This window comes from Chiloscyllium plagiosum, unplaced genomic scaffold (genome assembly GCF_037043375.1).
Source record: "Chiloscyllium plagiosum isolate Xiang-an unplaced genomic scaffold, Cpla_swu_hap1 HiC_scaffold_39, whole genome shotgun sequence".
NCBI classification, from domain to species: domain Eukaryota; kingdom Metazoa; phylum Chordata; class Chondrichthyes; order Orectolobiformes; family Hemiscylliidae; genus Chiloscyllium; species Chiloscyllium plagiosum.
Genome location: NW_028270177.1, coordinates 81,168,624 through 81,181,301, shown reverse-complemented (window position 1 = coordinate 81,181,301; position 12,678 = coordinate 81,168,624).

Here is a 12,678-nt window from a genome sequence, read left to right as displayed (position 1 = left end):
TAAAATTTCAAGTGCCCTTTAGGACAAAATCATGTCTATTCCCGGACACCATCACTTTCCAGTTACTCAAACTCCAGGGAAATATTCCCTCGCTGTCTGAGCCTTTGGTTTGATTTAACTGCTTTTCAGTTCTCATTCTGTGAGCTGTGAAGCGTTCTTTTCCCCCCATTTCTCCTACCCAGAAGTGTTATCACACACAGCTGAACAACCTTCCCAACATCAAAATCATCATTACCCCATTTTGCTTTTGGTTAATCTCCCGCAGTAAACCACCCGTGTAACCAATTGAATATTTATAAACAAGGCCCATGACTGGCAAAGCAAACCATTACAAGTGGAAGAGTGAGAAGGGACTAAATCAAAGTAGAGTTGGGTGTGAGGGGGCAGCGACAGAGATAAAGCACTGTATCCCCTGCGGTGCCCACCTCTATCTGAAGGCATCGAGCGCATTGATACAGACCACATGCTCCTTCTGCAAGGACACCCTGCTGTGAAGCCTTTATGCTCAATCATAGAATAGAATCCCAACAGTGTGGAAGGAGAGCATTGGCCCATCAAATCCCACCGACCATCTGAAGAACATCACGCCCAGAGCACTCCATCCCTGTAACACTGTATTTCCCATGGCTGATCCACCTAGTCTGCACAATCCTGGACACTGTGAACAATTTAGCACGACTGGTCTGCCTAACCTGCACATCTTTGGGCTGTTGGAGGAAACCAGAGCACCTGGAGGGGACCACATTATCATGTGGAGAATGTGGGAACTCCACATTGACCAAGGCTGGTCTCCAACCTTGTACATGGTTCTGTGAAGCAGCAGTGCTACGATCATAATTCAAATCAAAACAGATGAGCATTGCTTATTGTCACATTGCTGTTTGTAGAGACTTACTGCCCAGAGAGACACCCTGAGGTTCAGAAAGTGGCAATATAAATTCTGTCAACTCCAGCCCAGTTAATGTGATTAACAACCACAACATCAGTACTCCAGCAGTGTCATCATGAACAGTCCTGACTCTGATGAACAGTCACGTCAGAATCAGAGTCCTGCAGTGATGTGTGAACTCTACCCCACACGGAGCAGGTGGATGACCACTTACTGGAATTTCAGTTGTCTTGAAGACTCAACAAATCCCTTGTAACACAAAGAGCTGAACACTTCATGCCCAGTGTGAACCCGCTGGGGTCTCAGGGGGTGGGAAGAATCACTGAATCCCTTCCCACCACTGAGCATTTGAATGGCCTCTCCCCCTCTGTGGGCTCACTGGGGACTCAGGGGGCAGGATGAATCACTGAATCCCCTCTCACACACATCCATCTGAATGGTCTCTACCCCTGTGTGGGCTCACTGGAATCTCAGGGGTCAGGATGAATCACTGAATCCCTTCTCATACACTAAGCATCTGAATGGCCTCTCCCCTGTATTGGCTTGCTGGGGTCTCAGGGGGCAGGATGAATCACTGAATCCCTTCTCATACACTGAGCATCTGAATGGCCTCTCCCCTGTATGGGCTTGCTGGGGTCTCAGGGGGCAGGATGAATCACTTAAACCCCCTCACACACTGAGCATCTGAATGGCCTCTCCCCTGTGTGGGCTTGCTGGGGTCTCAGTGGGGCAGGATGAATCACTGAATCCTCTCTCACACTCTGACCATCTGAATGGCCTCTCCTCCTGTGTGGGCTCACTGGGGGCTCAGCAGGTGATACATTTGAGTGAATCTCTCCCCACACACTGGGAGCAAGTGAATGGCCTTTCCCCAGAATGAGCTCGCTGGTGTTTCAGCAGGTCTCTGAGTGAATCCTTTCCCTGAGCAGGTGAATGACCTCTCCCCGATAGGAGTGCGCTGATGCCTCCGCAGATGGGAGATTTGAATGAATACTTTCTCACACATTGAGCAGGTGTGGGGTCTAAATCCATGTGCCATCTCTTGTGCCTCAGCAGATTGTAAGATCGAGTAAACCCTTTCCCGTACATGAGGCAGGTGAGCAGCCTCTCCACTCTAGACAAATTCAGGAAAACAAAGTTTTATTAGCAAGTCTGCAGAGTTGGGCACTCTTCTGAGAAAAGCGCGCCAGGCTAACAAAGTTTTCGATTAAATACAGTTCAAGCTCCTCCCTTCTATAGCTCTAAAGAGTCACGAGGTTCACATTCTGAACATTCATTATTTTTCCATTCTGGACCCTTATCACAAAGTCTGCAGTATATGTCTCCCTAGTTGTTTTTCTAGCCTGCAGTCTTATCAGTCAAGGACTTATTCTTCTCTGTCAGAGTTAGTGGTCTTATCAATCAAGGACTTGTTTTTCTACTCTGTCTCGTCCTTTATTATAGAGAAGCATGTTTTACCCTACCCCCACGGCTCTATTCCCCTTAGACTCTGAGGTCATGCACATCTTAACTATTTGTACCGAAATCGTCTCTCACACTGGGGGCTCAGCAGGTGATACATTTGAGTGAATCTCTCCCCACACACTGGGAGCAAGTGAATGGCCTTTCCCCAGAATGAGCTCGCTGGTATTTCAGCAGGTCTCTGAGTGAATCCTTTCCCTGAGCAGGTGAATGACCTCTCCCCGATAGGAGTGCACTGATGCCTCCGCAGATGGGAGATTTGAATGAATACTTTCTCACACATTGAGCAGGTGTGGGGTCTAAATCCATGTGCCATCTCTTGTGCCTCAGCAGATTGTAAGATCGAGTAAACCCTTTCCCGTACATGAGGCAGGTGAGCAGCCTCTCCACAGTGTGAGTGTGTCAGTGAGTGTCCACTGGGAGGAGTAGGTAATTTCCTTCCCACAATCCTCATGTTTGCATACCCTCGCCCTGGTCCCGTCATAATGGTGTCTTCCCAGATCACATGACCAGTTAAATATTCGACCACATGCGAAATTGGGAATGATTTCTCTGGGCTGGGAATGCCGCTTTTCCCTTCCTTATTAACAATAAGGATCAGGACCTGCGGAATTGGATGACTCTGCAGTTGCTGTGATGTTAAAGCTGAGTTTCCCATCTGGGAACTCTCTCTCTCTCTGTAAAACGATTTTTCCCAATCATTATTACACCTCCCAACACCAGCTCTCCCTTCAGTTCTCCTGAACTTCTAAATTTGGACGAATGCAATGACCTCAGTAATGTGCCTTTCTCTCATTTGTTTCTGAAAGGAAATTAGGACCATTTTGAATAACTTTGCACACTTTACCAGAAGAACCCACACCTATTCTATCATTTAAACGTTTTAACCCATGAGAAATTTATTACCTGCTCCAATGACAGTTATAATGCTCTGACCACTTCTACGGAGCCAGTGCAGGTCAATTCTAACAGTTATCAATAAATTGTACCTGGACAGGATGTCCCACAACAGGAAGTGCTCTAATACTCAATGCCCGTAAGTTGTGTTTTTTTTTTCTTAAAGCCCCTCATGCATCTGGCAATCTGGCAATACAATTGAAGATATTTTATACAGTAACCTTACAATCTCAATTGTCATTTCCAGTCCATGAAGCAGCCAGTTACATGCACCAGTGACTTGAATTCTTACGACAGCATTTCCCTGGCAGGAGGGATTGAAGAGCATGAAACTGTCTTCTCTGGTGTATCTAAGAAACACTTTAAATGAACAAAATTCTTCAAGAGCTCGATAGATACAGGAAGGATGTGCTCCCTGGCTGGTGTATCTGGAATGAAGTCAGCACTAACTGTGGTATCTTTACGCAGCGTCCTCTTTAGCTGTGTAATGTTTAAGATGTATTTGCTGCTCTAATTCCACTGTCTTGATCACTCCCGTTTGTAACTGCTGTAGTGTTGGGGGCCATACAAATTGATAACATTTGATTCAATCCATCCCAAAACCCCTCTGTGTCGGTGTCTCACTTTTGTTCACCGAGACCGTCATTCAATCTGACCCCTTCACAATCCCTGCTCTGATATTTCCTTAGGGGGCTCAGAATGAAAAGTTCACAGAAGGACAAAAGGAGGCTGATTGGCTCATCACCTCACTGAATGCCATTCTTTACCTTCACCCCATAAACCTTCCCATTCGTCCTCTTCCAATAACTGTTCAATTCGATTCTCTTCATTGTCCCTGACTCACCACACTCTTTGGCAGCGCATTCCTGACCATAAACTTTCTCTGCATGAAATTGTTTTGTCTCATGTCACATGCGCTTCCTTTGTCAATCCCTTTACATCGGTGCCTCCTCATTATTGATTCTACCATGCATGCAAACAGTTTGTCCTGATCTACTCTCACTGGATCCCTCTTGGAGGTATCTGTACCCACCATCCCCCGGGTTGGTGAGTGTCATCTCTTCCTGTCACAGGAGACCAGTGCGAGACCATTCAGGTGCTCTCACTGTAGGACTGGGTTCAGTACACCATCCAACCTCACTGTACTCCAGTGAACACTCACTGGGGAGAGGCCATTCACCTGCTCTGAGTGTGGGAAGCAATTCACTCAGATATCCAGCTTGATGAAACACCGGCGAGTTCACAAGTAACCACAGCGATTGGATTTGTTTTGTTTGTTCGTGGTATCACAGCATCACTTGCCGGGGCAGCATTTGTCATCCATTCTGACTGCCCAGGAGATGGGTCAGAGTCAACCACGTTATTCAGGGTCTGGATTCGCATGTAGACTGGTTAAGGTCAGAATTAACAGTTTCACAGGCCCAATGACATGAAGAGCCGATTTCTGGTCTATTATCCTATTTTGGAAATAGTAATGAATAATGTTTGAAGTTGAATTAAAAGTGCAAGACCAAAATGGGTTTTATTCTGATTGAGCACGTCCTCCTGTTTCTCTCAGTTATTATTGACAGTCTCATTTCCCTCGCACCAGAACCTGTTCCAAAGAGTGTTACAGAAAAGGCAGAATGGTCAGCTGCAGCTGGTGACCTGACCAGTCACTGGTTCACTCTCCACAGATGCTGTCATATCTGTTGAATTTTTTCAGCAATGTTTGTTTTCGTTTCTGATTGCCCAGCATTTGCAGATGGTTAGTTTTTCAATATTCATCTTGTGTGTTGCAGAGGAGTTTATTGATTAATTTAGCGGGTTTTGAAAATTGCAAGTTAAGCCAAAAATCAGCCATGATCCATTGAATGGCAGAGCAGGGTTGAGGGGCTGAATGGTCTCCTCCTTTTCCAATGAAAGTTATCCATCTGCAGCTTTTGGCAACATTTCCCCTCACTGTTCACTTCATATCCATGTCTAACACACTGTTACTGACTGAACAAACCTCCTGTGTTTGAACTAAACCTGCTCATGTTCAGTGGCTCCCTGTCTTGCCACCCGGGTTTAACTCTCATCATGGAATGTTGTCTCGTATTACTGCGGGAATTCCCACAAGTACTAATCCTGGAGTCTGTATCCCCTGCAATCCACAAACCCTGTTTATTTCCTCCTTCCTCTCTCATTCTGGCTATTGAACTCTCGGTTTCAATCCATTCTCCTGTCATGCTCTTCAACATGCCCATGTGGGTGGGCTAAAGACAGCTGGGATTTAATGAAGGGAAGTTGGGATTAGGCGGAAGCAAGAGGAGTGTTGACAGCAAATAAAGCTCTCATTGTAACGGTAGAGTTTCTCCGTGACCCAGTGAGTGGTGAGGCACCTGAGATTGTGGAGGAGGCTGATTCAATCAGGGATTTGGGAAATCGCTCAGACACTGACCTACCCATCTGATTGTTAACTCAGACAGAAAGACAAAAGAAAGATACACATTTAGATAGCAACTTTGATCTGGGGTAATGAACCATGCTTCAGAACCAATGATTCCAACCTCAAATCTCTGAACCCACACAAACAAAGCTTCCTGCTTATGCCAGGTTGTCCCTCAGCCTCCTCTTTCCTTGAGAAAAAAACATTTTGAGCTGTTAAGCCTTTCCTGGTGATTATAATCTCTATGTTCCTGTAAGATTTGTGATGATCCTTTTATTATTTTTCTGTTCCTTTTGAGTGATGTCAGGAGCAGAAACAGTTCCTGAACTGTGCGGATTTCGGTTGGAGTATTTGTATTTACAAATTCATGCTCACCCTCACGTGCAGTGTGAAATTGCTGTAAAACAGAAGGAAAGGATTGAGTGAGAACCAACAGAAACACAAAGGCAGCGTATGTACCTGAGCTGAATGAACTTGGCATTAGGAAAACGTGATGACAATCACAATTAGTTAGGATTACTGAATCCCATAGGTGCAGAAAGAGGCTATTCGGTCCATCGAGCCTGCAATGACCTGCTTTCCCACCCGACCTCCATATCCCCATATTTACCATGGCTTACCAAACCCGCTGAACCTGCACACTACAGGCCATGTTAGCACGGCCAATAGAGCAAACCTGCACATCTGTGGGAGGGTCACAGATTACATCCAAATGCTCGGAATTGTGGATGAAGGCTCACGAATATTTGACTCTGACACAAATGCTCTGTTTTTAAAAATAAAATCTGCGGGAACTGCAACCAGGAAGATTTCCAATTATCTCTGGAGGAAGAGAATTCAAAACTCGTGCCACTGACCCAGGGGACACAGTGAAGTCACAGAGGCCTGGGAAACATCAGAAATGTAACAGATTGTGAGGAAGGTTGGGGTCAGACAAGGACAAAAAGACAGTGTGTCACACGGGGGAAGGCACGAGAGATTAAACAGCAGAAATGGTAGTCCCTCAAGTCCATGGGAATGGAGCTAGGGCTGGAAAAGATACAAGGAAACAAGGTGCGCAGCTGTCAATGAAAAAAAAAGATCATAACACAAAGGGCCGAGTTCAGAGTCTGAAATTCTTGCGGCAACTGGTGAGTACAGAAAGCCTGGATAGTTCTATTACAGCCAACACATAGAGGATGGGCCAAGTGGTCTATATTTGTGCTGCAACTTTCTGATAAATTTATTCCGACATTTGGATATCAAGACTGATGATGCTCATAAATTCTCAAATTAAACTTGAATTTAATATTCTGGAGAAATGTCAAATAAATCACATTGATCCCATTCTGCAGACTTTAGTCCATTGCCCTGCATGTACCAGCATTTCAGTTACCTCTATGTCCTTTTATTCTAATGTGATGCTGGTTACTGCCTCTGCCACCCCATCAGTGAGTTCCAGCTCCCCACCATCTCCGTAAAATGAATTCTCCCTTCCCCTTCTTTCTGGGAATTGGTTTCAATCTAAAACCTCCAGTTTCTGAGCTCTCAGTTAATGAATATCTCCTTCCTATCCACTCGATCTGGATTCCTCAAAATTTTATCACCTCAATTAAATCTCAGCTCATCCTCCTCGAAAGTTATCCCCAGCCTATCCAACCTTTCCCCAGAGCAGAAATTTTCCAATTGTAGAAACATTCTGATCAATCTCCTCTGTACCCTCTCTGGTGTGATCACATCAACCCTGGAATGTGGGGATCAGAAGTGTGTGCAGTACTTTAACCACGATCAAACGAGTGTTCCTGACATTTCCCGTGTCATTTCTTGTGTGGGTGTCGCTTACACAAGAAATATCCTGGTTTTCGCACATGGAACTGGATGTGCACTCCATGGGGCTGGGATTTCCTACCATATGTTTATTTGTTAATTAATCCTGAATTAACTTCAGATTAAAACAAGATTATCAGCTACCCACCAATCAACTTCTTCCATAATACTCAAGCACCTAACTTTTTAAAAATATCTTTAAAATTATTACTATCTAAACACAATAGGCTTTAATTTGATGAACAAGTATTCAGATGTCTCCACTGTTACAATCACTTGAAGATTATAGAACATAGAACATAGAAGAATACAGCGCAGTACAGGCCCTTTGGCCCTCGATGTTGCGCCGATCCAAGCCCACCTAACCTATACTAACCCACTATCCTCCATATACCTATCCAATGCCCGCTTAAATGCCCAAAAAGAGGGAGAGTCCACCACTGCTACTGGCAGGGCATTCCATGAACTTACGACTCGCTGAGTGAAGAAACTACCCCTAACTTCAGTCCTATATCTACCCCCCCCCTTAATTTAAAGCTATGCCCCCTTGTAATACCCGACTCCATACGCGGAAAAAGGTTCACACTGTCAACCCTATCTAACCCCCTAATCATCTTGTACACCTCAATCAAGTCACCCCTAAACCTTCTTTTCTCTAATGAAAACAGCCCCAAGTGTCTCAGTCTTTCCTCATACGATCTTCCTTCCATACCAGGCAACATCCTGGTAAACCTCCTCTGCACCCGTTCCAGTGCCTCCACATCCTTCCTATAGTATGGCGACCAAAACTGCACACAATATTCCAGATGCGGCCGCACCAGAGTCTTATACAACTGCATCATGACCTCAGGACTCCGGAACTCAATTCCTCTACCAATAAAAGCCAGTACGCCATATGCCTTCCTCACCGCACTATTTACCTGGGTGGCAACTTTCAGAGATCTGTGTACATGGACACCAAGATCCCTCTGCTCATCCACACTACCAAGTATCCGACCATTACCCAGTACTCCATCTTTTTGTTATTCTTCCCAAAGTGAATCACCTCACACTTAGCTACATTGAATTCCATTTGCCACCTTTCTGCCCAGCTCTGCAGCTTCTCTATATCCTGCTGTAACCTGCCACATCCTTCCTCACTGTCAACAACTCCTCCGACTTTCGTATCATCCGCAAACTTGCTCACCCAACCTTCTAACCCCTCTTCCAGGTCATTTATAAAAATGACAAACAGCAATGGTCCCAAAACAGATCCTTGCGGAACACCGCTAGTGACGGCACTCCATGAAGAAACTTTGCCATCAACTACTACCCTCTGTCTTCTTCCATCCAGCCAATTCCTAATCCAAACCTCCAACTCACCCTCAATGCCATATCTCCGTATTTTCTGCAGTAGCCTACCATGGGGAACCTTATCAAACGCCTTACTAAAATCCATATATAACACATCTACCGCTTTCCCCTCATCAACCTCCTTCGTCACCTTTTCAAAGAATTCAATAAGGCTTGTGAGGCACGACCTGCCCTTCACAAAACCATGCTGACTATCCTTGATCACATTATTCCTATCCAGATGTGCATAAATCCTATCCCTTACAATTCTCTCTAAGACTTTGCCCACAACAGAAGTGAGACTCACTGGCCTATAGTTATTAGGGTTATCCCTACTCCCCTTTTTGAACAAGGGAACCACATTTGCTATCCTCCAGTCTTCTGGCACTACTCCTGTAGACAACGAGGACATAAAAATCAAGGCCAATGGCTCTGCAATCTCCTCCCTTGCTTCCCAGAGAATCCTAGGATAAATGCCATCAGGCCCAGGGGACTTATCTATTTTCACCTTTTCCAGGATTTCCAACACCTCTTCTCTACATACCTCAAAGCCATCCATTCTACTTATTTGTGACTCAGTATTCACATCGACGACAATGCCCTGTTCCTGAGTAAATACTGAAGTAAAGTATTCATTCAGTGTCTCCCCAATCTCTTCCGCCTCCACACGCAACTTCCCACTACTATCCTTGACTGGACCTATTCCTACCCTAGTCATTCTTTTATTCCTAACATACCTATAGAAAGCCTTAGGGTTTTCCCTAATCCTACCGACTAAGGACCTTTCATGTCCCCTCCTTGCTGCTCTTAGCTCTCTCTTCAGGTCCTTCCTGGCTACCCTATAACTCTCAATCGCCCCAATTGAACCTTCACGTCTCATCTTGAGATAGGCCGCCCTCTTCCATTTAACAAGGGATTCCAATTCCTTATTAAACCATGGCTCCCTCGCACGACCCTTTCCTCCCTGCCTGACAGGTACATAATTATCAAGGACACTCAATAGTTGCTCCTTGAACAAGCTCCACTTATCATTTACACTCCTGCCTTGGAGTCTGCTTTTCCAAGCCACACATCCTAAGTCATGCCTCACCGCATCATAATTCTCCTGACCCCAGCTATAACTCTTGCCCTGTAGTACACACTTATCCCTCTCCATCACGTGAGTAAAAATCACCGAATTATGGTCACTATCCCCGAAGTGCTCACCTACCTCTAATTCTAACACCTGGCCTGGTTCGTTACCCAGAACCAAATCCAGTATGGCCTCACCTCTTGTTGGCCTGTCTACATATTGTGTCAGGAAACTCTCCTGCACACATTCAACAAACACTGACCCATCTAACGAACTTGAGCTATAGCTTTCCCAATCAATATCAGGAAAGTTAAAGTCCCCCATAACAACCACCCTATTACTGTCACTCATCTCCTGAATCACCTTCCCTATCCTTTCTTCAATGATTCTAGGACTATTAGGAGGCCTGTAAAAGACTCCTAACAGGGTGACCTCACCTTTCCTATTCCTAACCTCAGCCCAAACTACCTCAGATGGCAAGTCCTCATCCATCGTCCTTTCCACCACTGTAATACTATCTTTGACAAGCAATGCCACACCTCCCCCTCTTTTACCCCCACCTCTGACCCTACTAAAACATTTAAATCCTGGAACCTGCAACAGCCAATCCTGTCCCTGTTCTAGCCATGTCTCCGTAATAGCCACAACATCGAAGTCCCAGGTACCAACCCACGCTGCAAGTTCACCTACCTTATTTCGTATACTTCTTGCATTGAAGTATACACACTTCAAGCCACTTTCCTGTTTACAGACACCCTCCTTGGAAATTGATGCCATGTTCCTAACTTTATCTTTACCTTCAGCTACATTTGGTGAATTGAACACTGATTGTAAATATATAAATATCAAACGGACTTGAGTTTTATGATAATTAATCCAGTCTGACATTCTTGTTGGTTAATATCTTGAAGAGAACTGTCCTCAGAACTCCAGCTGTGTTCTGACTTCATTCACAACTGGATTTGGTTGGACTGCAGATCTTAGATCTGTTCTGTTGTTTCTCGGATTGCTTCACTCTGTCTATCACTTGCTGCTTATGCTGTTTGGCACACAAGTAGTCTTCTTTGGTAACTTCATCAGGTTAACACCTCATTTTTAGGTATTCATGCTGCTGTTACTGGCATGCCCTCCTGAACTCTCTCAGTTGAACGAGGATTGATCCTCTGGTTTGATGGTAAGAGGTAAGTTGGGGAATATGCGGGGCCGTGATTCTGTGAGTTTTGTTGGAGTACAATTCTACTGCTGTTGGTGGAAGGAAAGAGCTAAACACTTACACTGTTGGCCCCATACACAAGATGCTACATGCAGTATCATGAACTCTATTAGGCCAACACATGAAATACAAGCAACACTGTACAATGATGCAGGATCACAACTGCAGCAAGAGGAGATTAAGATCCAACTTGACAAACGAGTTGGGGAAGAAGCAGCTGATCAGATTGTCTCATTCATAGTCACAAAGAGACTCTGTGAGATTATTGTATTGTTGGAGGTTAGGTGGAGGAGGTTGGGGAGATGGAGAGTCCTTCAAAAGAAACTAATCTGCCTGAGCGTTATGGGATCGGCTTGATTGTGATGCATTTCACAGAAAGCTAACTGAAACTGTTTATCCCCAAATGATAACAAGACTGGTGGTGCTTCCAATCATCACCAGAAACAAACCCCAGGATCCATGGTTCCGAGATGGATGTCAATTGCCAATCAACATCCAACTCCTGCAATCATTGAGCAAACGTATGCGTGATTACCCAGTTCTGATGAACCAGAAAATCACTGTTCACTCTGGGCAGATGGACAGCGATGTGGGGAAGTATTGGCCGAGTGGTATTGTCGCGAGACAATTAATCTAAAACCCCAGATAGTGTTCTGGAGACCTGGGTTCAAAGCCTGCTGCAGCAGATGGGGGAATTTGAATTCAATAAAAAAAACTTGTGAATTTCGAGTCTAATGATGACCATTAATCGATTGTTAGAAAATCCCATCTGGTTCACTAATGCCCTTTCAGGAAGAAAGTTGCCATCCTTACCTGGTCTGGCCTACATTGTGACTTCTGACTCACAGCACTGTGGTGGACTCTTACCTGCCCTCTGGGCAATTAGGGATGGGCAGGAAATGCTGCCGGGCCAGCGACACCCCCATCCTCTGAATGAATAAAGGAAAATAAAAGTCTGTACCCAGTGTGAATCTGTGCATGTTCAACGATGTTGTGAACATTTCCACAGCTAAGATCTCTATGTGCACAACTTTATGAGCTGCCAAAACTATTGTTCATTACTTGGCATGAAAAAGAGAAAAAAATCCTTCAACTGTGGCTATCAGTAAATTGACTGGTGTCTCAGCAGGAAGGATGCCTGAGTGAATCTCTTAGCACCGCCACCCCCCCGCCCCCCCCCCCCCCCCCGCAACCCCCAACACACACACACACAGACACAGGGCAGGTGAACAGCTCCCCAGTCTGACTGGTTTGGCCAGTTTCCAGGTGGGATGGGTAAAGAATTCCCTTCTGGCATTCCCCACATTTCCAGAGTCGGTCCCGAGTGTGGCTGCACTGGTGTTTTGCCATATCAGATAAATGCTAGCAGACTGTTACGCACACCGTTAGCCCTCACCCTCTCCCCCGCCCCCCCAAAGAACCCAGTATAAAACAGTAAACATTATCTCCTGCTGTGGAGGGACAGTCTGTATTGGTCTGAGTAGGAACACTGAGCAGATTTACCTAAATGACAACTTAATCAGTGCAGTGACCAGAGCAAGTTAAGCAAGTCCAAACAAAATGCATTATAGCACAGAAAGAGGTCCATCAAATCCAAG